Source organism: Homarus americanus, unplaced genomic scaffold (genome assembly GCF_018991925.1).
Source record: "Homarus americanus isolate GMGI-L3 unplaced genomic scaffold, GMGI_Hamer_2.0 scaffold16894, whole genome shotgun sequence".
NCBI classification, from domain to species: Eukaryota; Metazoa; Arthropoda; class Malacostraca; order Decapoda; family Nephropidae; genus Homarus; species Homarus americanus.
In genome coordinates this window covers 6111218-6133414 of record NW_024746541.1, presented here as the reverse complement: position 1 = coordinate 6133414, position 22197 = coordinate 6111218, and the positions used below count along the sequence as shown (strand labels likewise).

Sequence of the window (22197 nt, the reverse complement as noted above, 5' to 3'; positions counted from 1 at the left end):
TGGGGTCGTCTAAAATTTAGTTACATGGAATGGTGCGAGTAATGGCACGACGTTACTTGTATCAGGGGTTCAACTTTGCTGAATGTCAAAAGTTCTTTTGTAATACAGTAGATGTCACTAAAAGTAGTGATGCTGAGCTGTACAAACTACTGCCGTAATACTATACATGAATGCCAGTCGTTCTTCTCTGGTAGGGAGACAAAATATGGAACACCAAAATCCACAAGAAATTTTCATGATGTTGTCACCTATAGTGGACAGACTTAGAGGAAGCAATGAAACCTAACCTAACCTAACCTTATTCAACCATATATATCAATGGAAACGCTGGAGCTGAGGTGCTCAAGTGTTTCCTTTTTCCTGTGTGGCTTTATCAAGATTTATCTTGTGCACGTTTACATTGATATATATGGTTGAATAAGGTTAGGTTAGGTTAGGGTAGGTTAGGTTAAGGTAGGTTAGCATAGCCTGATACACAGTTAAATGGTCCTGTTTTTTGTTTTTTTTTACTTTGAACTATGTGCTGTCCTAACCATAAAGTTAGGTTAGTTTACGTTGTCTGTTTATAAGTTATTTTGCAAAATTAACAAAATGCGTGCCGGTAATTTTGCAAAATAACCGATTTCGCAAAAAACCCGTAACATACTGTATGTATATATATATATATATATATATATATATATATATATATATATATATATATATATATATATATATATATATATATATATATATATATATATATATATATATATATATAAGTATATGCTGATTTACTTCACGCTACGACTAATTATATCCATTCTTGCACTGATGATTCTACTCTTCACTCTAATACTCAAATTAAATCTGTTTCTCGAGATGATATCGTTTCATCTATTTTGCGAATCTGAGCAGCATCTCCGAATGGGGAGGTAGAAACTTGGTTAAATTCAATAGTAATAAACACAGTATTTACCAATTACACTTTCCAAAATAAAAGGTCTCCCACCAATCACATTTCAGGACGCAATCATTCTTCAAAATTCAAAAATGGATATACTAGGCCTCACCATTTCCTCTAGTATGTCAGGGAAGCCACACATCCACACCATTGCTAAAGCTGCCTCCCGAAAGCTGGGAATGCTGTACAGACGCAGTAGCTACTTCACTACTAAGCAGTTGTTTCAAGTATTAACATAAGAACATAGGAAAATAAAGAGTCTGCAATAGGCCGGTTGGCCTGTGCATGGCAGCTCCTGTCGAGAGTTACTACCACTCTCTATCATCCATGAATCTATCTAGCCTCCTTTTAAAACTTTCCAGCGTTCCAGCACTTAATACAAAGTTGCTAAGCTTGTTCCACTCGTTCACCACCCTATTTGTGAACCAGTTCCTTCCTATCTCCCTCCTAAACCTAAACTTATCCAACTTAAATCCGTTGCTACGAGTCCTATCCTGCTCGGATAATATAAGAACTTTATCTATATCCCCTTTATTGATTCCTTTCACCCACTTAAATACTTCTATCATATCTCCCCGCACTCTTCGTTTTTCTAGGGAATGCAAGTTTAGTTTCTTTAACCTATCTTGATATGGAAGGTGTCTAAGTCCCGGAATCATTTTCGTCATTCTTCGCTGCACCGACTACAGTGAATTGATATCCATTCTATAATTAGGGCACCAGAACTGAACCGCATAATCGAGGTGCGGCCTGATTAACGCAAGATATAGTTGCAATAAGACCTCTGCACTCTTATTACTAACACTTCTAGATATAAAACCTAATACTCTGTTTGCTTTATTTCGAACATTAACGCACTGTTTTCTAGGCCGTAGGTCCGGGCTTACAAGTACCCCTAAGTTTCTTTCACAAGTCGACCTATCTAAGTTGATGTTGTTAAGGCTGTATACGTTGACAGTATTTGTTCTACCAATATTAAGTACGCTGCACTTGCTGGTGTTGAATTTCATTTGCCATTTCTCTGACCACTCCTGCAGTTTATTTAAATCCTCTTGTAGTGCATTTGCATCCTGCCCTGAAGTACTGCTCTCATATCTGGGGTGGTTCTTCTGTCCAACTGTTAGATATGGTGGAATCAAGGCATTTCGTCATATAAACTCTCCTCCTTTAGTTGATAATCTCTCTTCCCTTTCTCTTCGCCGCACTGTTGCTTCAGTATCTCTCTTCTACAGGTACTTTAACGGACAAGGCCGTGGGCTCGTAACACACGTCTTGCCCGCGGTGCCCACCGTTTCTCTGTGGATGTCGGTCACACTAGAATAACCCGTTATAGAACATCTTTCTTTACTCACACAGCAAAACTGTGGAATGCTCTGCCTTTTTCTGTGTTTCCACACTCTTACAATCTGTCTCACTTCAAAAAGATGGTTTTCCGGCAAATCTTGTGGTGTAGATTAATATAATCTTTTTATCTTCTATTTTTAATTATTTCTTACTCTTATTTTTTCGCCCCCCAGACCTTGTTGTGGGTCAATGACCTGTGCCCGGGTTGGCTATTTCCCATAAAAAATAAAAGCAACAAGAAAACACGAAGTTCCCAATTGCTTTTGCGTAATTCACATTTCCAAGCAAAGTTAAAGCACAGACTAGCATAGCTTATTAAAAATCGCTTGGGAACTTCGTGTTTTCTCATTTCCTATGTGGTTATCAGCATATACGTGGATCACGCGCATCTACAATGATTTATAAATATATATATATATATATATATATATATATATATATATATATATATATATATATATATATATATATATATATATATATATATATATATATATATATATGTATATATGTATATTTCAAAATTACGTTAAGTTTATGTCGAAATATTTACATAAGTGGACTGACCACGGCCGTACATGTTAGTTAACGTAAAATCAGGTAGTAGGCAGCTACCAAACAGGGAGGTACTACCGCCTGGGAAGATATTGGAAGCATAATGTGTTGTCTAATGGTAGACCCTGCTGCCATATGGCATCAGAAAAATTGTGACCACGTCCTAGGTTGCTGATCTGACTTTCTGCCTCATTTGCAAACAATTGCAGGGTCTCAATTGTTTCTTTAACTGTTGACAAAACAACATACATAATATATGTCGTTTCTCACTTATTTGTTTTTTATTTCTTTTTTATTTATGGTTAATATTTTTATTATTATTACTATTATTTTATTTATTATAATTTTTATAAATTTTTGTTAATTATTATTATTATTATTATTATTATTATTATTATTATTATTATTATTATTATTATTATTATTATTATTATTATTATTATTATTGTTATTATTATTATTACTATTATTATTATTATTATTATTATTATTATTATTATTATTATATTTTTGCCCTCCAGACCCTGATGTGGTCAGTGACCTGTGCCTGGGTGGGCTATTCCCCGTAAAAAAAAAAAAAGATCATATTACGCTCAATAGCCTTTAAGACTTGTAGTTATAACTTCTTTATTGAGTCCTCCAGTTGACATGTCCGTTTTCTCACCGCTTCAGTACGCCTGTCCTCTGTTTTCTCTCCTGTATCTCAGAGACTCTGATATTTCTTAATACCTCATATTGTGTTCAGAGTTTCGAAATTGAGAGAGAACACAATTGTTTTACATTAAATTAGATATGCATTGTCATGGTCACGTTGACTGCTAGTCTATTTAACTAATGATTCTTATTAAACTCCACGACCGCAAAACATGAGTGGGTTTGCAACCCCTGAGAAGAAGAGGTGTTTTTCCCATAGGCGCTACACTTGTCCCGCCTTTGTGAAGAAGACAGTTGTCGATCAGTTGTTATTCCACTTTCTCCTGGGAAGCTCAATCTTGAATTAGTCTGTGTAAATCAACTCGAGTAATTCGCCAGACCTTTGTCAACTGAGGGTCATCTTTGATTGAGTAACAGTTAGAGCTGTTTGTAATTATTGTCATTGCGTGAGTAGCGATCACTGGCAACTCAGGGGATATATATGCCAAGGGATGAGGCAGGGCGAGCGTCCCCTGACGCCGCTCCAATGTTTCCCCAGATCCAATTGTGACTCGTGGATCATTCAACAACTGCCCCGGATGTAGTAGATACCCAGCAGGGATCAATATATGAAACGATGGCACCGATGCTGCCTGATTAATGTGCTCCACTGCCTCATTGGGCCATACCCCAGACTCGCCTTGTGTCTGGCTACCACACACAATAACAACGGTCGTGAATCTCAGTGTTCTACCCTGGGACGCACCCTTGAAGTATATGTCCACAGAGAGTGTTGTAACATGTATGTTAGGGATAATTAGTTGGAAATAATTATCCCATGATGTGTAGTGGACCCATGTATCTGCTGGTTTCAGTATTAACGAGTATGTTGAGTAAAGTCTTGTAACTGTACTGTAATGCCACGTACCACCAGTAGGTGTGAGTAATAAAGTAATCTACAAGGAGTGCCATGTATTATGTATTGTGAGTAGGGCCCAGGAACGTGTCCTGCTATGTAATGTAATGTAACACCAGTAAGGTTGTGTGCAGTAAGAGTGTAAGATCTGAGTAATTACTGTTGAGTAAAGAAATAAGAAAATAAGTAAATAAGAAAATAAGGAAATAAGTAAAGAAGAATATACCGAGTCTGCAATAAGCCCAGGAGTTGAGCCTGGTAGTTCTATGTTAATAATACCTCTTTTTCCCTTTGATTTCATATTAATAAATTTGTTCTTAGAGTATTTTAGGAGTATTCATTTCTCCCACAGTATTTTACCTTTATTTGCGTCCAAGTGACTTGATACCAGAATTACCATACCCATGTGCTAGACCCTCGACCATGCTACCAAAAGAATGTCCATGCTACCAAACAGAACTAAGGTTATACAATACCCAGTGAAGTAAGTAAAAGGAACTGAGTAAGAGTAAGAACTAAGACAAGAGAAGTAAGTAAGATACTTATAGATGAAACATTCAAAATCCCTTGTGAGTGATGTTGAAAGCCCCAACTGTATTTACTCTTAGTGAAATTGTCAAATAAGTGAGTGTAGAGTCTGCCAGTTGAGGTGACGAATCCCTGACATTGTCCTTGAGGATGCCCTGAGTTTCCAGCTGAGACTGAAGTTAGATCATTTTGAATCCCACTCATCAGGGAATCTGAAGTTTTTATTGAAATTATTGTCAGTTTTATATTTTAGAAAGTAATTAATATCCTGAAAAGAATACGCCAGTCTTCTTATCTCCAAGCTCTAATGGCAATCTTTCAGTAGGCCCTTGTCTATATTTTGATGAGGTCGTGAGAAAGACGTTGATGTCCATTTCACTTTTGCCCGGCAAGCTCAACCTCTGATTTGATTGTAACAATAGACGTAAGAAATTGATTTGACCCATGACACTTATTTTTTCTTTTATCCTCTTCACCACTTATCGGCTCATTAGCCGCTTGGGCAATCGGTCTCGTCTCTGTTACGCACTGTTGGCAAGTACTGGGCATGCACCGGCTCCTGAATGTACCTGAACCTACTCCAGTGTTGGTCAAGTCTGGTCTTGAAAGAGCTCACTCTGTGCAGTCACAACTCTTTCTGGCAGATTGGTTCAAGAGTTCACAACTCTCTCTCCGAAAAAGTTTGCCCTCACAGTTTTCTGGACCTGTGGCTTCTTCAATCTTGAGCTGTGACCCCTTGTGGGGCGAGCGTCCGCCAGTTCCAGGTAAGGACATTCGACTGAGTAGTGCCCCTTGTGATGCTTATACACCTCAATTAGGTCGCCCCTTGCCCGTCTTTAGTATAAACTAGGCAAGTTCAGGCGCTCCAAACTCTCAGGGTAGTTGAGGTGCCGAAGTGCAGGCACCAGTCTGGTGGCCCTCCTTTGAACATTTTCAACCAACTGACAGTCCATAGCATATCTCGGGGACCAGACAGGGCGACAGTACTCCAGATGGGGAAGCACTTCACTCTTGAGGATCGTTACGAGGGACGGACTGTCTAGAAATCTGAAGTACCTTCGTATAAAACCTAATAATTTATTTGCCTGATTTACCTTCTTCTCGCAATGGCCCGAGAACTTCAGCTCATTGTCAACATACACACCTAGGTCCTTCTCACATTCAGTCTCAAATAGTGTAGTTTCTTCATCCCATTGGGACATATAATACGCCTCCTTACCTTTGGTGCGCCCCAGGTGCATCCGCTTACACTTCGTGACTTTGAATCTCACCAGCCATTTCTTCGACCATTCTTGGAGCTCACAGAGATCCTTCTGCTGCTCTTCACAGTCCGCTTGGTTCTTGATTTCCCGAAATAACTTGGCGTAATCCGCAAACATTTGTATGGAGGAGTGTACAACGTCAGGCATGTCATTTATGAAACAAACAAACAACATCGGGCCCAATACACTGCCCTGTGGTGTCCCGCTTGTGAAGGGTACAGATGATGATTTCGTTCCATTTATCCCCACACACAGCTTGCGGTGATGTAGAAAGTCTTCTATCCATGCTAGGACATTTCCCCGAATTCAGTACCCTTCCAGTTTCATTTTCAGCATTTCATAGGGTACACTGTCGAAAGCCTTGGCAAAATCTAGGTATAAATATGTCGATATTACCACCCCGTTCCAGAATATGGGTCCAAATATCCAATACATTGAGCAATTGTGTTAAGCATGAGCGCCCCGGCATAAAACCGTGTTGGCAATCCTTTACAAGGTTGTTTTGTAGATGTTCCATCACGGCATCTCTGATAATACTCTCAAGTACCTTACATACTATGCTGGTCAGGCTCACCAGTCTATAGTTGTTCGTGGAGTGACGATCGCCCTTCTTGAAGATAAACTCACATAAGCCATTTTCCAATCACTGGGGACCTTTTGTTCATCTAGGCATTTACAGAACAGGATCTTCAGGGGTTAGGCAAGCTCGATGCACTCTGGGATGCACCAAGTCAGGGCCGGGACTCTTATGTGGGTTAGTGCTGTGTCCAACCGCCTATCCTGAAACGCAGGAAGGTTAATCGCATCCTCTCTTGTGAACACCGAGGAAAAGAAGCTGTTCAATGCCTCAGCTTTATCCTGGTCAGAATCTGCATAACTACCATCTTTAAGCCTCAGGTCTGATACTCCTACTCGCGATTTTAATTTCGACTTTGCATAGCGGTAAGACGCCTTTGGGATTGACTTGACCTCGCTTGCAACCAGCCTCTGGAACTCCTTTTCAGCCCTTCTACGCTCTGCCTTTGCTTGGTTTCTGGCTCTTGCATACATCTTCTTGTTCTGCTCATCGTTTGACCTAACCCACGTCTTGAATTTCTGGGTTTTCTTCTTAACTTTATTGACCGCCGCATGGTTCATGTGTAGGGATCCCCTCGTATTCCTAGAGGCACTGGGTTTGGTCTTGGGTATATATTTATCGATCAAATGGGTCACTCTACTAGATATGATATTCAGCATAGTGTTTGCGTTCTTGTGCCTTAGTGTGTAAGGCCAGTGGATACCCCTCTTCCCGTCGTAATTTCCCTTGTAATATTTGCACCTTGGCCTGGCTTTATCATGAACTTGGTAACAGTTAAATCTGAATGACAACACTACATGGTGACTGGTGCCAACAGGGGCTAGATGTTCCAGTTTGGCCACCATACACTCCTCGTTTGTTATGATGAGGTCGAGTGGCTTGGGTGTGTTGCTCCCCTCTGTAATGCTGGAACAGAAAATTATCTCTCAGAGTTTCTACTAAAAGAGTAGCAGGGTTATTCAAGTCATTTAGGGTGAAGTCGTTTCTCCAGTCGATGTCGCCATAGTTAAAGTCCCCCATGATAAGGAGGTGGCTAGGGTTGAGCATCGCCGCATTGTCTTTTGAGGCTCTTAAGTTCCTTTGATTTAGTGGGCTACAGTTTGGGGATCTGTAGATACACCCAACAATAAGTAAGTCCCCTCCCTTTAATTTAATTTTACGCCACTTGGACTCTTCAAAAACATCCTCTCCCTGTACCCTCGCCTGGCTGGCTGTAAGGTCTTGCCTAGCATAGATAACCACACCACTCTTGCAAGTTTCTTGAGAAAGGTTCGTAAATGAGTCATATCCAGCAATACTGAACTCACATTCCTCTGGGTCGATTCTCCTGTTCTTGCACAACAGTTCTACAACTTCTACAATATCTGGTTGGTGTACCTTCAGTAGTGTTTCAAACTCCTCTCTCTTATCAAGGAACGTGTCAGTATTAGTGTACATGACATTCAAGCCAGAATTTGTTCTCGGTAACGTCTCTGCTCTTAGTAGTAACTCCGCCCCCCCCCCCTCCATTCTCAGAAGCTGCAGCATTTGCTAAGTACACTGTATTTTGCAGGGTGTGGTTAGAAATTCAATTGTTTACACGGCGCTCGCCTACTCCTATCTGGTAGGCGGAGCTGGTGCCACCTCCCGGGTGGCGAGAAGAGCGGGGGATGCGCTTGCCCCATGGCTCTGCCCTATATACACTGCTAATGAATATGATGTATTTCCTTCTTTGTGTACGAACCTCTGTCCTGCATGGCAGTGAACAGTGGCATTACCCACATAAATCTGACCTATATATAGTGTCAATGAATATGATGCATTCTTTGTGTACGAACCTCTGTCCTGTATGGCAGTGAACAGTGGCATTACCCACATAAATCTGACCTATATATAGTGTCAATGAATATGATGCATTCTTTGTGTCCGAACCTCTGTCCTGTATGGCAGTGCAGAGTGACATTACCCACATAAATCTGACCTATATATAGTGTCAATGAATATGATGCATTCTTTGTGTACGAACCTCTGTCCTGTATGGCAGTGCAGAGTGACATTACCCACATAAATCTGACCTATATATAGTGTCAATGAATATGATGCATTCTTTGTGTACGAACCTCTGTCCTGTATGGCAGTGCAGAGTGACATTACCCACATGAATCTGACCTATGTATATGTATGTATGTATGTATGTATGTGTGTGTGTGTGTGTGTGTGTATGTATGTATGTATATATATATATATATATATATATATATATATATGTGTATATATGTATATATATGTATATATATATATATATGTATATATATGTATATATATGTATATATATGTATATGTATATATGTATATGTATATATATGTATATATATATGTATATATGTATATATATATATGTATATATATGTATATATATATATGTATATATATATATATATATGTATATATATATATATATATATATATATATATATATATATATATATATATATATATATATATATATATATATATATATATATATATTTCATTTTTAGTCCATATAACACGCGGACTTTGAACATATAATCTGTATGTATATTATGTATGCTGGATTATGTATTATGTATGTATATTGTGTATGTGCTCCATTTATATTTATTCAGCCTAGCTAGCAGCGTGTGGCAATGTTTTTACCATATCCCACACGCTTAATTAATGTGCCTGGCGACGTATGGAAGCTGCTAATGTATCACTTGCCATACGTCGTCTATGGTAGTTGACCAGGACCTTAGCTAGGGAGCAGTGCTATCCACCTCTGTGTACATACTCTTATCCAGTAAACCGAACCTACAAAACTATACAGGTGTTTGTGTTCTCTCCTGTATATAGAACTTATTACCCAGAATACCTAACATGGCGCAGTGCGTAGTTTTACTGGATTATTACGAGTGATTAGTGCAAGTTTGTGGAAAGCCGGCTGATGGATCCCCGCCTTGGGTCAACCCCGCGTCATCCCTCGAAGAATTTCGCAACTTTGAGCAGTGTCAGTGACAGTGATTTTCTGTGAAGTGTTTAGTGCATTGTGTGTTTCGTGCCATTCATGTGTGACCTTGTTCGAACGGATTTCCAAGGTATACGGCATGTTCTGGGCATTTGTGGGGTGTAGAGCTCAGCGCACCCTCCTCTGACCGTTTACAGAGAGCGACTGAGCTACTCCTATCTCCACCCCCCTCCCTCACAGCGCCGCCTCCACCCCCCCTCACAGCTGGGGCGAGACGCTCTGCCTGCCTGGGACACACACACATACATGTACTAACACTTGCTGACCGCGCGGCTTCTTATATATATTTTATATATATAACCTACTTATCTGTGTATTTAATTAAATTTTTTTGTCTGAAATCTTGTTGATACGACGGGCTGACCGGTCAACACTGATTTAAGACACAGTACACAGATAAAGTAGTTATGTCTCATGCCTTACGTAGCCGTGGACCCAGCGCCTGGATGAGTCAAGCGGATGATAGTCCCCCAGAGATGGATGACCAGGCCGGCCCAGCTCCCACAACATCGCGCAGCCCTTCACCTCAACATTCAGCGTTATCTCCAGAGATAATTGCCTTAATGAAGTTTATGAGAGATGAGAGACGCGAGGATGAAGCTCACAGACGTTTGGCGGATGAGCACAGAAGGCAAGCAGAGGCAGAACGAGACCACCAACGGAGAATGGAAGACAGTGCACGGTTTGAAGCCTTGATATCTCGCCTCACTGTTAACCAAGCCCCTGGCTCTAACACTGCCTCGGTACTGAATGGTTCAGATACCTCATCCATGCTTCCTTCACGCCCCCCAGCCCCACCTAAAGCAGCAGCTCAAACACCGCCCATCTTGGAGCCTGATGTAAATTTCCAGACTTTTCGCGAATGGCGGCGGCGGTGGGCTGATTATGCTACAATGGTGGATCTCCAGAGTTTGTCACAGCCTAAACAACTCATCCAGCTGCGTATGTGCCTGTCCTTGGAAGTTCAGCGTGTCTTAGAACATACGTTGCAGGTACCCCCAACCTCTTCGCTGTCTGTAGAGGAGGTACTGGACGTTCTACAACGGCACATCAAAGGACAGCAGAATGAAGCTCTGCGCAGGAGGGAATTGTTTAGCTGCAGACAGATGGAGGGTGAGTCTTTTGACGCTTTTTATGTACGTCTTAAGAGAGCCTCGGAAGAGGTAGATATATGTTTAGGCCACCACCAGCAGTGTGAGGAGACCCAGTTGAAGCAGGTGATCTTGATGGGTGTTAAGGACGAGGAACTTGTCCAACGCCTCACCTCCCTCGACTCTTCCTCTTCTCTTCAGGATGTGTTGACGATATGTCGCTCCTATGAGGCTGCCAGGTGTGCCACCTCTGCCATCCGAGCTCCCCCTACAGCTGTACGCGCTGTTTCCCGGTACAAGAAGGACAAGAAGTCTGCTCCTACGCCTTCGCCCACCACGTCCACGCCCGGTTCATTTTGTAACAACTGTGGTAAGCAGCACGGAACACAGGTATGTCCAGCTGCTCAGTCTACCTGCAACAGTTGTGACCGTATGGGCCACTGGTCGCTCACAGTGCGGTGCCCAGCTAAGTACGTACAGTGCAATGTGTGCGGTCGTCTGGGCCACTATGACAAGTGTTGCCCTACCCACGAACCCAAGGGACAGCGTCGGCGGAAGCTTCGGCGCCCTTCTACCAGTGAGGGCCGCCCACAGTCGCCAAATCAGAGGCACGACGACCCTGGACAAAGCCCGACCCATTTTAGGAGGGTGTACTCCTCGCATCCCAGGACCAAAGTCCCCCAGTACATCAGCGTCATCGTGACCTACGGCGGTGTGTCATCCCGTCTTCAGATGTTGCCCGACACCGGCGCTGATGCTACAGTCATCGGTCCCCAGCATTTGCGATGCTTGGGGCTCTCTCCAAGCGATCTAGGACCGCCTCCCGAGGACCTCTGCGTCACGGCAGATGGTTCACAGATGGCCCCAGCCCTGGGTTCGCCCACCGGCGGCCATGTCACCTTAAGGGCCAGTTCGCGACGACGCATAATGGTGTCCTGACTCCTTGCCGGTCCCAAGGATACTGTCAAGAGTTGGCCATCATCTCCCAGGACTTCAACACCGGATTCTCGAGGTAAATTACGCCAACAGGGTGTGATGAAGGAAAGCGGTAACTACCCTGCTGCTGCCCTGCCCTCACCTTCAGCCGGTGACACCGGTAGTTGTCCCCGCCAGATCACGTCTCACGCCTTGGCTCTCCGCTTCTTTCACGACAGTCACCGCGGAGCTGACGCACAAATTGATGCGCACGTGATGATCGTGTTCGCCTCAGTACCAATCAGACATCTCCACGCCGTCCAGGTGTGTAAGCCCCGCCACGTATTACAACCCACAGCAGGTACCATGAGTGACGACAACCCCACCCGCCTTTGAGTCTGTGTCGGCTGACTTTTTCGTGTGTCAGGAAACCTTCCGGTTATCGCGTCGACCGTCTCTGGTTGGCCGGTTGTCATCAAGGGCGGTAATGACACACGTCTGCCGCCATCAACAGCAAGTTCCGCCACTACTTCCCGGCGTTCCAGCGCCTCGCAACCGACGAGGGCCTGCAGCCCATGCCGGGACTTTGCTATGGTGTTCCTTGGACCGAGTCTCGGCATGTGTTGTCATCGCCCCATTACCCGCAGTCCATCTGCCACGCTGGAGGCTGCTGTCAAATCCTTTAGCACCCTCATCCTTATGGCCCCCTTCTGGGGAATATTGACTGCGAGGCCTCGACTGGTCTTTGAACTCCTCAAGAACACACCTAACTACACCGGATCACCCACGCCCAGGTTTTGTGGCGGACGCCCCTTCGTTCTTGTGTCCCCTGCTCACCTCAATCCTTCCACAGAGTGGCAGGCCAAGACAGAGGGATTGTGATCGCTGAGCGCCGAACGTGCTCAGGACGTCGTCGCCCGCCATAACGACCACGCCTGTCTCTCCCCAGGCTGGAGGTCGCACCCGGTCTGTGTTCAGACCTGACCTCCCTACGTTGGGACAAAGTAGGGCGTAGTCGCTGGTCTCGGCAGGTCACGGACTACCAGGGTGCGGTTACCAGTGGTCGTGTAGGAGGAACCGCCGCTCTTCTCCGCCCCGTAACACGCCTTCTGCTGGCCCTCTCGGCCACCAGTGTTGAGTCCCATACCCTTCCTCTAGTGATGGTGAAGTCCCTCGACGCTCAGAACGGATCCAGAAGAAAAGGTCTGCTCAAGACTTAGTTATGAGCGTAGGTGGAGTGAGGTGTATGGTTATTGGTGTATGCTGGATTATGTATGGCGTATGTATATTGTGTATGTGCTCCATTTATATTTATTCAGCTCTACTAGCAGCGTGTGGCAATGTTATTACCATATCCCACACGCTTAATTAATGTGCCTGGAGACGCATGGAAGCTGCTAATGTATCACTTGCCATACGTCGTCTATGGTAGTTGACCAGGACCTTAGCAGAGTTAGTGCTATCCACCTCTGTGTACATACTCTTATCCAGTAAACCGAACCTACAAAACTATACTGGTGTTTGTGTTCTCTCCTGTATATAGAACTTATTACCCAGAATACCTAACATAATCAACGACCTCGTGTTTCATACCAGCTGGATTCGGTAAAATGCTACTGACAGCCACATAAGCAGCACGGGCAGTTCCCAATGAGAGGTTCACGGTGCCATCAGCTCGATGAACAGGCTTTGTGTGAAATATCACATAGTCTAGAACTGCTTTTAGTGCTCTTGTGGTATGGTCGGTAGCGTTCCCTGGTCCCATGCATTAGGTCCAGGAAAAAGAAAACACGAAGTTCCCAGGCGCTTTCGTGTAATTCACATCTTCAGGGGTGAGTATAAACTAACTAGAAATGCAGAACAAGTTATATATATATATATATATATATATATATATATATATATATATATATATATATATATATATATATATATATATATATATATATATACAGAGGAGGGTGAGATCAAGTCCACAGAGGTCAAGCATAGGTAATGACCCTACTAATCTTCACAAAAGCACCTTGTAATTCAATTGCCAGTAGGAACATTATAGAATCTAGTCTTATTAAACATACCGAATCCGTTAACATGAATTTGAGTAATAGTATGTACAAATTTCGACAATTTTGTAATTAAGAAGATTTGTAACCAGGTGAAGAAAAGGTTGGGTCAGTTTTTCTCTCTGACCTGACTACCGACTGCTGCTGTGCTTTTGTGAAGATTAGTAGGGTCATTAGTAGGGCCCGGATGGTTATGCATTTGCATATTTCATATGCAAATGCATATTTTGCGTGATTTCTATGATAAGTGCATATTACCTAGATAACTGCATATAAATGCATATTTTGGTAAAATATTCATCTGGCAGTATCTCTTTGTTGCCACTGAATGAGCACACCCTCCTCTGTGTATAGACAGTATATAACTTGTTCTGCATTTCTACTTAATTTATACTCACCCCGGAAAATGTGAATTACACGAAAGTGCTTGGGAACTTTGTGTTTTCTTTTTCCTTGTGGTTATCAGCATATACCTGGATCACGCGCACCTACAGTGATTTATTTGCATTTATATATATATATATATGTGTATATATATATATATATATATATATATATATATATATATATATATATATATATATATATATATATATATATATATATTTATATATATTTGTGTGTGTGTGTATATATGTATATGTACTGTCAATGAATATGATGCAGCTCTTTGTGTACGAACCTCTGTCCTGCATGGCAGTGAACAGTGACATTACCCACATGAATCTGACCTCTATACATATGGCAGGAAATGAGTAGGGCAGCAAAATATAACAACCTATGCATTATGGGGGATTTCAGCTTCCAGAAATATTAGCTGGGACAACAACAGCAGGCGACTATGAATCTGAGGCTTCTAGATGCAGTACAGGACAATTTTTTTGAAACCACTAATTACAGAACCTACTAGAGGTGACAATATATTAGACCTAGTATTAACAAATAAAGAAAAAATATTATCAGAGATATGCAGTAGGGAAGAACTAGGTAACAGTGATCACAGAGAAATCAGGTTCACCCTTAATTGGGAAACGAAAAACAATGACAATATGGTCAGAGTCCCAAACTTTCGGTTGGCGGATTATCAGAGTTAAGAAAGGTACCTGGGTGAGGTCACCTGGGAACAGTCGTCGGTCAGTAGGAAGGGCAAGGTCATAGATGACACAACAATTGATCATGACATAATATATTCACTAGCATATTACATAAAAGCACAAGAACAAAATATACCATACAGAAAATTAGGTCAAGAAATAGAATGAGCCAAGGTGGATGACCAGAAAACTAAACATGACATAGGAATAAAGAAAGGAATATAAGAAATTAAAGGTGAGGGAGGAGCAGCTTAGAAATAGGTATAATGAACTATCTAGGACTGTTAAGAAAAATGTAAGGAAAGCAAAGAGAGAGACTATGAAATCAAAATAACAAGAATCAAGGCGAATCCCAAGAGGATTTTTTTCCAGGTATGTGGGACAAAGGTCAAGGACAAAGTTGGGCGCTTTAAAGTCGGGGAGGAGAAGTGATAAATGGCAGTGAAGAAATAAGCAAAGCGATGAACAGCTACTTCTTATCAATTTCTGAAAATTTGCGATGAAATTCCCAGAAATGGAGCTGATATTTGAGAAAGGAAGAAGAAGAAACTAAAGAAGATCACTATCAGAAAAGAGAGGATATTCTTAAGAAGATAAATAAACTGAAAGAAAACAAAAATCCCCAGGGCGGATGAAATTTTCCTACGAGTCTTGAAAAGAGTGTAGAGAACAGATTAGCGGACCCTCGTAAACTTATTTGCAAATCATTGGTGCTGGAGTTGTGCCAGACTTGTGGAAACAGGCAAATGTGGTACATATTCAAAAAAGGCAAACATCAGCGTCAAATTACCGGCCGATCAGTTTGACGTCAGTAGTGGGAAATTTCTTGAATCAATTTTGTAGATAGCATCCGATGATCGCATCTAGAGAAAAACAAATTAATCTCGACTCTCAGCATGGGTTTACAAAGGAAAATATCGCCCGGTACAACAAATCTGCCTAACGTTTTTTAGGAAAGTCGAAAAAGGTAGTAGATAATGACGAAAATACGATGGTATTTATGGGCTTAAGCAAAGCAGTTGACAGAATACCGCGTAGAGCCTAGAAAAATTAAGGCTCATGGTATTATCGAGGGAAGGTTTTTAAATTGGATAAAATCGCCTTGGCTCACTGATAGAACGCAGAGGTCACCGTAGATGGTGTTAAATCTGAGTGGGGCCGTGTAACAGTAAGGTTCCCCAGGGGTCAGTACTAGGCCCACTCTTGTTCATAATCTACATAAACGATCTAGATACTGGGATCAGCAGTGACATAAACCAAGTTTGAGGATGACACAAATGGGGCGGCAAATAAATTCAGGGCAGGATGCAAATGCATTACGGAGGTCCTAGAAATAAACTGCAGGGGTGTGGTCTGAAAAATGGCAAATGAAATTTAGCTTTAGCAAGTGCAGCGTACTTAATAATGGAAGAACAAGTAAAGCTTATAATGTATACAGCCTTAACAACATCAATCTAGAGAAGTCGACTTGTGAAAGAGACCTAGGGGGTGCTGGCCGACCTACGGCCTAGAAAACAGTGCGTTAATGTTCGAAATAAAGGCAAACCAGAGTATTGGGTTTATATCTAGAAGTGCTTAAGTAACACGAGAGTGCAGAGGAATCTTATTGCAACTATATCTTGCGCTAGTCAGGCGCACCTCGATTATACGGTTCAGTTCTGGTGCCCCAATTATAGAATGGATATAAAATTCACTAGAGTCGGTGCAGCGAAGAATGACAAAAATGATTCCGGGACTTAGAAACCTTCCATATCAGGATAGGTTAAAGAAACTTAACTTGCATTCCCTAGAAAGACGAAGAGTGCGGGGAGATATGATAGAAGTATTTAAGTAGGTGAAAGGAATCAATAAAGAAGATATAGATAAAGTTTCTTATAATATCCGAGCAGGATAGGACTCGGAGCAACGGATTCAAGTTGGATAAGTTTAGGTTTAGGAGGGAGATAGGAAGAAACTGGTTCACAAATAGGGTGGTGGACGAGTGGAACAAGCTTAGCAACTTTGTAGTAAGTGCGGGAACTCTGGAAAGTTTCAAAAGGAGGCTAGATAGATTCATGGATGATAGAGAGTGGTAGTAACTCTCGACAGGAGCTGCCATGCACAGGCCAACCGGCCTATTGCAGACTCCTTATTTTCTTATGTTCTTCTTATGTTCTTATGTATTTCTTTGTGTATGAACCTCTGTCCTGCGTGGCAGTGAGAAGTGATACCACCCTCAGTGTCAAGACCTGACTGAATTACTCAGAATAGGCAAACTGTACTACAAGCTTTGCCAATAAATTTGCTAAACTAAACTAACTCTGTGTCGGCACACTTGCTTCCACTACCCTTCCCATGAATATAACCCATGTACACCCGTCCCAGTTCTTCCTTGACTCCTCCCTCTTCTGCTTCAAGCCCTGCAGGAGCTTCTTGTGCTGTTCCCTCTGCATTACCGTGCGATCTGGGTGAATGAATACACTCCGAAATGCCTCGCTCCTTGCTAATTTTTTTGCCTGCCGAATAACCTCCCATTTCTCCTCCTCACTCACTAGTGTGATCCTGAGGGGGCGAGGCTTGTCCCCCTGCTTTTGTCCCAGCCTCCTCACGTCCTGAAGGGTTGATGGCATATTTAGAACCTCTGTACAAGTATTCTTAAAGTGCATCTTATCGTGTGTTATCCTACTCTCAGTTCCCTCCGCCTGACTCTCAGGCTATTGTAGAACCTGTTCTGATCCTGCGTTACTCTCCGCCACCTCCCGTGGCCCTGTTAAGGCCTGTACATAACTCCTCTTTGTTACCACCTCCAATTTATTGGCTACTTCCTCAGTTTTAGCAAGGATCGCTTTCCCAACTTGTTCAAGTTTGGCAACCAGCAAGGATCCAGCTTCATCTATTTTCGTCCCTCGGGAACTCGTTTTCCTATGGCTTGCAGTCGCCTCTTTCACCATGACTATGCAGTCAGAGCAGTACCAGCAACAGCCTTCATGCTTTACGGCAACTTGTGTCGTCCTAAACTCTGTAATGGTCAGGTCTGTACCATCTAAATCTGTCGTCACCCTGCAGTAATCACAGAAATATATATGTTATTGAAAAGAAAGATAAAGAATATTGAAACACAAAAACAAGTAAAAAACATAAAAATAAATAAACAATAAGTAAGGAAAGTTAAATACAGAAGATAAAGTAATAAGCATACTGAAATAAAGACTTAGGAAAATATTTTGACTTAGAAAACATAAACAATGAAATGAAAGAAAGCGATATAAGATGTATACTAACAGAAAAGAGAGAAGAAAACAAAGTAAATGACCCCCCCCCCCCTCCCTCTTACATAGGAGCATGATATGTAGGGACTGGAGAGATTATAAAACAGTTATGTGTCGTTAAGGAGTGCAGGAAAGTGATGAGCGCTGATTCTGAAGGAGGAGTGAGGCAACCTAACGATTCTTCTTAATCCAAAAACAATATCAGTACTTACAGAACTCGCGAACAATGATGTTAAGACTAGTAACACACAGGACACGGCTAGTTTACACGATATTTGTGAAGATGGTCTGAATTTGACAGTCGCCTCTGGTAAGTTTGGAAGGCTCGAGGAGAAGCATGGGAATAGTCCACGACTCCTCAGTAAATGAAAAAAAAAACCAAGCAAACAAGTGGTGTGTTATCTCAAAGGTAAATAAGTTACCAAGAAGCAAAGGCCAGATGAGAGGAGAATCATTGAGCAACATTGGCGAGGGACGAATGAGGGTCATAAGAGAAAATTGTTAAAGAATGAGACAACATGATTTAACAGAAGATCATCACCAATCCTTTACCTGTTCATCAGGTGGAGAAAGAAGAGCTATAAGCATAGTAGTTATGGAACACACCTCAATAATAAATGCCGATTAAAATCTAGAATTGCTAAGCATTTTACAACCGTCACTGCATACTAAATGAGGTACCCAAACACTGACACTTTCCTCGACAAAAACGTGAGCTTAAAGCTACACGTCAATCTCGATATATAAATAGAGAGATACACCCAGATGAGTTCAGTACTGAGAGCCATGATTTATTTACGAACTTTTTGTGGCAATATATAAAGAAATCCTGTTAATAATGCTATCAAAATACTTGTACTGTAGTTCGGAGAGATGATGGTTTGGGATGTGATGTCATTAATAGACAGCGTAACTCTAGTCACCTCTCAGTAAGGGATAATGATGATTATAGAAGTATGGACAGGGGAAATGAGAACACATTAAATGAGGTGAATAACCCTGCAGTTCGTTTTGTAGAAACACTGAGAAACATTAACTTATTCTAAAGACACGACTCACTATTGAGATGGACAAATATTTACCACTTATTGGCATCAGTCGTCAGATGACAATGTCCTTTAGATTTAGTTATAAGCAGATACATGTCCAGCATATACCAAAGTTCACATATTCTGTTGACAGTTTTAAGAAAGTGAAGGAAGAAATAAGAAACCTTGAGTGGCCGATTCTCTTGTGTAATTTTGTTTTTTCCTGAAAATCATAAAGATCAAAGCCAAAATCTGATGGAGAAATGTACACTACACTAAGTAACTCAGGACGACCAAGAGGGTTAAATACATGAGTCGTTGAATGTTTGTCAAAATTACAGTTTTAAGAGATACACTAGGTCAGGTTCACACACCAAACTAAGCCAGACCGTAGAAAGGACGAGAGAGAAGTTCAAACTAGTGCAGCCGATGTCAAGTCTAACCCAAAGCTTTCTTTTGCTTCTCCAAATCTAAGATAAGAGACAACTGCAGGTACATTGAAGCTGAAGTACAAAGTCTCATGGCATTAGAGGAGATATTCTAAAATGGATTAGTGCGTGGTTACAGGATAGAAAACAGAGAGTGAGCATTAACGGCACTAAATCCGATTGGAGTAACGTCACTAGTGGAGTACCCCAAGGCTCAGTACTTAGACCATTATTATTTATTATATACATAAACGACATAGATATCGGCGTAGACAGCAACATAAGTAAATTTGCTGATGACACTTAAATAGGACGTGTAATTAAATCTGACGAAGACCCCGCAAAACTACAGGAAGATCTAAAAAAAATTTTGAATTGTCTGAAAAAGGGCAGATGAAATTCAATGTGGACAAATGTAAAGTACTTAGTCAAGGAGATGTAAACGGAGAAACCAGTTACCAGATGAACAACGATGTTATAGAGAAATCCGAATATGAGAGAGATTTAGGAGTAATGATAAGTAGGAATCTTAAGCCAAGGAAACATTGTGCATCTGCTCGTAACAAGGGTAACAAAGTACTTGGGTTCATACAAAGGAGTGTTAGTTACAAGACTCGAGAGGTTATCCTCAAACTATATCTTGTGCTTGTGAGACCTCCCTTGGATTACGCAGTTTAATTCTGGTCACAGTATTACAGAATGGATATAGAATCCCTCGAAAGAATTCAAAGGAGAATGACAAGACTAATCCCGGGCATTAGGAACCTTGAGTACAGAGACAGGTTAAAGCATCTTAATTTGCACTCCCTCGAGAGACGTAGAGTGAGGGGCGACCTGATAGAGGTGTATAAGTGGAAGTCAGGGCTAGACAAAGAGGACATTACAAACGTACTTAAACTATCCAGCCAGGAGCGAACTCGTAAAGATGGTTTTAAATTAGACAATTTAGATTTAGGCGCGAAATAAGTAAACATTGGTTTGGAAATAGAGTAGTAGATGAATGGAACAAGTTACCAAACATCATCATTGACTCGAACACGCTAGATAGCTTCAAACATAGGTTGACTGGATATATGAGCAATAGGTGTAAATGGGACTGTCCAGTATGGGCCATTAGGCCTGCTGCAGTTTCTACCATTCTTATGTTTTTATGTTCTTATGTTCTTGTGTTACCTTAAGGGGGTGCCCAATAAACTAGCCCCCTCGGGGGCAAATCTGAATCTTCTTGTGTTACCCTCGTTTCTTATGTTTGCATAATACAATTATTACTTATTACTGTATATTGATATAAATTGGTGTCTGTGACAGAATTGTGGTAACAACACTACAGCATCCAAAGGTAATAACAGCAGATGTGTTGAGTACATGCAAAAAAAAAATTGTCTTAATAGGTAAGAGTACTTTATTTACAATGATTTTATGTACTAGTAAAATGCGAGTTTTTTCATATTATTTTAACACACAGTCCTTTCATCCTACTTTGTCTCTACAAATCTAGCCACTGTCTACATTTATATAAGGTGCAAACATTATATATAACTGTACAGTACAGTTACCTATCAATCAGTTCCCTAGCCACACAAGTAGTGCGATGGTGCCACATGGGCAAGCAAGGGAGGCGTGGTAGGAGATAACAACACACTTGGATACGACTGTGCAGTACATCCCTTTATGTAGACACAACTCGGGAAGTGGATCAAGTGATACAAGTTTCGATAACAGCTGTCCACCTTACACTTTCCTGTATCGTAAATGAGTTAGGCTCAAGAGCTGTTGATTAGTACCCTCTTTCGATACTATATCAGTTATGGGAAGAAGTGGTTCAGGTGTTTGATTTTAATCGGCTGGACTATTAGCAGATATTTTTTTATGCATCCCATATTATTTTGTGTTCAAGGTCCCCTCTCCCAAGGTCTTTCAGGAGGTGAGTGTCTTTGTTTAACACTTTCGATGCAGTCCTCTTGCTTTGTCCAGCGAGGCAGGTTACAGAATGACATCCTGTTATTATGCCATTTTTTCCTGTTACATTTTTTCCTGTGTCATATTTTCCTGTGCCATTTTTTCCTCCATTATAGTACTAGGTATTACGGAGGCAGCGGCTACAACTTCACTGGTTATAGACTTATACTTTTTTGATAAGTTAGCATAACAGACATTAGATCTGACATAATTTAACATGATCCGATATTCAAGGTACCCTACTTTCTCTAAGACTGTATATGGACCCTTCCAACTCAAAAGCAACTTATTAGAACTTGTTGGTAACAATATCAGAACTTTATCTCCTACATCAAACTCTCTATTTCGGGATTTCTTGTCATAATGATGTTTATACCTCTCGCCTGATGATTTTAAACTTGTCTGAGCTAATTTACAGGTCTCTTCCAAACGGTTTCTCAATTCCATGACATACTGATAGGTGTTGTGCACCTGTGGATCCTCACCAGCTCCAGACCAGACCTCTCTCAACAGGCGCAGCGGCCCCTTAACTGTACGACCGTAGAGTAGTTCAAAAGGTGAAAATCCTGTAATCGCCTGTGGTACCTC

The 22197-nt window shown here is 41.5% G+C and overlaps 1 protein-coding gene across 1 annotated transcript in view; it reads right to left on the bottom strand.

Annotated features, from left to right (window-relative positions):
- The window catches only part of LOC121879365 (histone-lysine N-methyltransferase 2D-like), a gene marked incomplete in the record, with an annotated part of 241215 nt that overhangs the window by 111802 nt on the left and 107216 nt on the right, over positions 1–22197 (bottom strand).